Source organism: Manis pentadactyla, chromosome 12, assembly GCF_030020395.1.
Source record: "Manis pentadactyla isolate mManPen7 chromosome 12, mManPen7.hap1, whole genome shotgun sequence".
Taxonomy (NCBI): domain Eukaryota; kingdom Metazoa; phylum Chordata; class Mammalia; order Pholidota; family Manidae; genus Manis; species Manis pentadactyla.
The window spans coordinates 16,733,242-16,738,897 of NC_080030.1; the positions used below are offsets into that span (position 1 = coordinate 16,733,242).

At 42.0% G+C, this 5,656-nt stretch overlaps 1 pseudogene; it reads right to left on the bottom strand.

Moving 5' to 3' along the window:
• Window positions 1-2,920: 2,920 nt before the first annotated feature.
• Window positions 2,921-3,841, bottom strand: LOC118920882 (olfactory receptor 7G3-like; annotated as a pseudogene).
• Window positions 3,842-5,656: the final 1,815 nt, after the last annotated feature.

Consider the following 5,656-nt stretch of genomic DNA (forward strand, 5'->3'; position numbering starts at 1 on the left):
CCCCGGAAGAAGGACGGTGAGGCCGTGAGTGCTGATGCACATGCCCGGCTACCATGGCCTGAAAGAAAGGGAGAGGAGGAGGCGGAGCCAGACAATGGTGAAAGAAGAGAAATATGATAGCAGCTTTAAAAAAATCAATATTGAGCATAGAGAATGTGCAATAAACCAACTAAGAGATTCTCGCGTTACCAAAGAGGAATGATGAGATTCCAGAAGATGGTGGAAATGAAATGCATTCTGTCAAGAATACCTTCTTTCCTTCCCCAACCCATCCACAGTATTGCTCCCAGAATTTCCTTTCCGAAACAAACATCAGATTGTGTGATTTCCCCACTTGAAGACCTCTAGTTACTATTCAATACATAAAGTTCAAATTCCTGAAGACAGCTTATAGGGGTGTTTACCATCTGATCCCACACTATGCTCCAGTCTCCTGAAACATCCTTCTTACAAGGCGCATGACAGGTAACCTAGAAGTAGTAGATCCCTTAAAGTCTATGAAAAAATGCAATAGGGTCCTTGTGCTGTGAATGTCTTGGAATGCTCTGTTTACCCTGACAAATCTGCACAAGCTAAATTAAAGCGTTATGTGCCCAGTTTCCGACCAGAATCACATGATCTCAGCAGCTTTTACGTTAATCAAGAGCTCTGATTGGTTGTTGATAACATCACGTGTCAGGTGGTCACAGCATCAGAATTAACCACATCTGGTATATAATCAACTTTGGCTATAAACAGGGAGTAACAGGTGAAATCAAGGGCTCGATAAAAATGAAACAACACTTAATGGATTCACAGTTACGGAAGCACCGCTGCGGGTAAGGCCCACACCTGGGCCCCGGAACCACTTGCAAACTCAGGCGAGGCCTCTAAGCCCTTCCACGTGATCTCGGGAGCGGCGCCGCTCAGAGCTGGCATGTGAAATGAAAACTGCCATTGTGCATACTTAGTTTGGCTGCTTAGTAGCATCACAACTGTAACAGAAATTTATATCATTTCTATTATTTTTATGAATACCCACTTATTACGAATGGCTGATTAAAATCTGGATTGATGCTGGAAAAAGAACAGAGTAATATTAAGACATGCAGTTAGCATTTTGCCCCCAGAACTAAAGTCCTGGGAGAAATATAATAAAATTGCTTCATTGAGAAAATACTCAACTGCTGTCATACCTCACTATTCTACATCTCATTCCTGGAACAAGCTTTTCATGCTCATGACTGTATTTTGTTGATCAAGTTTTTCCTCTACCAGAAATGTGCCTTCGCTGTCAGTCTTGGTGACTGTTCTAAATCCAGATGGAAGAGCACATTCTTCTCAATCCCCCAAGAAGAAATAATTGTGTCCTCTCAGTCTGCAATATAATCTTCACATATGTTTATTATATACCATAAATAAAAAAACTTCCTCTTTATTAAATCCTCACCCCCTCTGTTGCAGTTACTCTACATCAATGTAGTAGGATGTTACAGGATCACTGACTAGATTCTCCATGCTGTATGGTCCCTGTGACAAACTTATATTGTGATTGCAAATAATTCTGCCCCTTTATCCCCTTCTCTCTTCCCCCACTCATCCCGACCCATACCCCTTGGTAACCACTAGTCGCTTCTCAGTGTCTGAGTCTGCTGCTATTTTGTTCCTTCTGTTTGGCTTTGCTTTTATACTACACAAATAAGTGAAATCATATGGTATTTGTCTTTCTCCACCTGGCTTATTTCACTGAGCATAATACCCTCTAGCTCTGTCCATGTTGTTGCAAATGGTAGGATTTGTTTTCTTCTTATAGCTGAATAATATTCCACTGTGTATATGTACCACATCTTCCTTATCCATTCATCTTTCGATGCGCACTTATGATGCTTCCATATCTTGGCTATTGTGAATAGTGTGACAATAAACATACAGCACTCTACCCCTCTTCTTTTAAAATAAATATTTATTTAAGTTATACAATAGTATGATTTGATATACACACAAAATGAAATGATTGCTGTAGCCACGTGTGGATAAAATTAGAGTTCATGCGGCCAGGATTCTCACTTGGCCCTGGTTGACTAGCTCAATGTACACCTGTGGGCAATTTGACTCTGTATAAAGAAATGTGCTCAGTGCTCTGGACATGACACGGTGACAGGGCTGCAAGGCTGCAGGAGAGCAGAGCAGATTCTGGAGAGGTGGCAGTGCTGAGGACAGAGGGTGTGAGGGACTGCTGTGCAGGCAGAGAGCCCAGAGGACGGCTATGCAGACAGAGGGTTCCAGAGGCAGATACCAGCTTGCTGTGCGCAGACTCGCTCTGAGTGAATGGGATTCTAGTGACTGAACTGCTACCTGGGAATAAAGTTGGGTATAACCTTCTCACCCCAAGAACATTTTACTGTCATTTTCTTTGGTCAAATTGAATCCATAGCAAACTTGCCCAGGGCTGAATCCCATTGTCAAGACACCAAGCTAATGAACACATCCCTCTCCCTTGCACAGTTACAATTTCTTCAGTGCTAAGAGATCTGAGATCTAGGCTGAAGCCAGTCCTCTAGCTTCAAGGACACCCTTGTTTGGTTCCGACCCTTACCTTATAATTTTTCAGTCACTAAAATACTCCTGAGAATATCCCCACTAAAATAACTGGAAACAATTCATTACTGCAGGTCTGCATTGATGGAACCTGACCAATAAATTAAGCTCAGAGAATTCACATGAATTTCACCAAACCCTAAGTTAGAGAAAAGCACTCTCAGTTTTCAAACTTATGTTGAATTATAATGAGTCATGACACTTAATCATTATAGCTTAAGAACTTCATAAAGAAAGAGTCAGCCATTTAGACTCACCCAGTATCACAGAATTCCTATACTTTGACTCATTTTAGAAGCACAAGCCAAAAAGAGATGACATGATAACCGAAAGGAGGTGTTCCTCACAGGAGTTTCCTCAAGGCCCACTTCATGTCCCTGTTCCTCAGGCTGTAGATGAAGGGGTTCAGCGTTGGTGGGACCACAGTGTACACCATTTTGGCTATTGCAAAGTCTGTGGAAGAGTGAGTCAATGCAGAGCTAATTTACACCCCAAAACCTGTCCCATAGAACAAGGCAACAACTGAGAGGTGACACCCACAGGTGGAAAAGGCTTTATATTTTCCCCCAGCTGATGGTATTCTCAGAACAGAGGAAACAATCTGAATGTAAGAGAAGATAATCCCAAGCAGGGGAACACCCCCCAATAGGCTGTTGACTACTTACATCAAGATGGTATTGATGAGAGTATCAGAGCAGGCCATCTTAATGACCTGCGCAAAATCACAGAAGAAGTGGTGGATTTCCAGGTCCCTGCAGAAGGACAGCCGCAGAACCATCAGACTGTGCAGGAGGGCATCCCCTACACTGATGGTCAGGGAGAGTAGGACCAGCCGGCTACAGAAGCAGGGCCTCATGATGACGGCATATCTCAGAGGATAGCAGATGGCCACATAGCGGTCATAGGCCATTGCTGCAAGGAGAAAGTTTTCCACGCCTGCAGAAAACAGGACAAAACCAACCTGGGTGAGGCAGCCGCTGTAGCTGATGGATTTGCTCTGTGTCTGGATGTTCAGCAGCATGTTGGGGACCGTGGTGGAGCTGAAACCAATGTCAGCCAAGGACAGGCTGGAAAGGAAGAAGTACATGGGGGTGTGCAGGTGGGGGTCAGAGCTGACGGCCAGGATGATGAGCAGGTTCCCCAGGATGGTGACCAGGTACACAGACAGGAAAAGTCCAAAGAGGACAGGCTGCAGTTCTGGGTCTTCTGAGAGGCCCAGGAGGAGGAATTCTGCTACACCAGTCTTGTTTTCTGATTCCATGTGGATGAGTCTAATGGGAAAAGTACAGGTGATAGGGCACATAACAGATGTACAAGGATCCCTTATTTTAGAACATTCTGGCATCTGTATTGGGAGATGAAGAAAATATTACTAATCTTTTCCTTTGCTTTATGCCTTTTTCTCAGTCTCTGTCCCTTCTCCACCTCTTTGTCTCTATTGCCCTCTCACCTATATTACCCAATTAATCAAACATACTTCACTCTTTTCCCACATTGAGCCAACTAATAGGATAAGATAGGAAACAACAAATAGAATAAGATAGGAACCTTGAGAAATCACCAAAGGTTCTAGTTAGTAAGCCAGAAACTCAAAACCAAGCAATATTAAACTGTGTGTTAGAGCAGAGTTTTTCAAGCTGTGCTTTGCTTATGAATCCAATGGAGGCCTTGTTAAAACCCATATTTCTGACTCCACATTCAGAATATGAGATTGAGAAGATAGGGCAAGGAGCTGGAAATTTGCCTTTCTAGCAAAATCCCAGATGTTGCCTCCAGTCGTCTTGGTTTTACTGTGAGGACCACAAACCTAGAGCATAGAGGGTCATTGACAGGTTGGAACAGACCCAGTTCAGGTAAGGAGGAAAATGGTGACTTGATTCACCTATGCTCTCTAGAGTGATTTGGGTGGGCATTCAAGTCCATGACTCAGTAAAGTCTCTTCATTTTGAATGGGTCATTAAAATATGTCCACTTCATTCCTCCTGTCCATTTCAGTATCCTGTGACAGGATTCTTATCATAAAACCCTTGCTTAATTGTTTTAATTAATAAATGTTATCAGATGTAATAAAAATAAATATAAGAAGTATTACAAACTGCTCTAACTATTGCTAATGCAGTATGTCTTGCTAGGCATGGTCAGCTCTTTTCTCCTACTAATTTATTGTCTCTACTGACCCACGAGCAGGTGTTTGTACATTTTCCTGATGGCCCATGGCCTCATATAAAGAGAAACGTGAGGCAGATGCAAAAAGTTGACATTCCATCAAGAAGTGGTTGGTGGATTTGAACTTAGGCTTCCAGATTCTGGAGCTGAACTCATGACACCATGACCTGTAAATTCTGCATTGTGCAGATTTGGGTATCCTGAAGGCTGATCAGATTTCATCACTTGCCTTTTGAAATTTTCTACCTGAATAAAGGTGCAAGTGCTTTCCCTGAATTTCAGGTTCTTCTCATCTCTGACCCCACAGGTAGTATGTGGCAGGTGACAGCATGCAAACGCCATCCACACTTTGGACCTGAGATCAATTTTAGGATATGTATGGTACTGGAAACTTGAAGCTGTTATGTTGCTATGTCAGTGAGATTCACTTTTCTCCAAGTACTAGTATATTAGAACATTCTTATAAAGTGACACATAGCACATCTTTATTTTTCCCCCAAACTGAAGAATTGAAGTAAAGAGGAAATGCATAGTGTCTGGAAAAGAATGACAAAAAGAATTTTAAGACAACAACTTGTTCAAAGGAGAATCCTAAAATAAGAAAAACAAAATCTACTGACACAAGTATGCAGGCTGTTTGAAAGGAGTGTTACTGTAATAGTAAGAAAAGGAATTAGCTTTAGGAGGGAAAAAGGAAATTGAAAAAGTATATCTGGATATTTCAAGTGCCCTGATTGTGGGACTTAAAAATTTAATCAGGACAAATGTGTGCTTGAGTCTGGTGAGTGTGAAGTGCTTGTTATTTAAGATGATCATGATAATGGAACAAGAAAACGAGACTCCTTACTTTTAAGAGTTATTTAGGAGTTAGTTACTTCATCAGAAAGACACACACACTCCAGGGTATTAAATA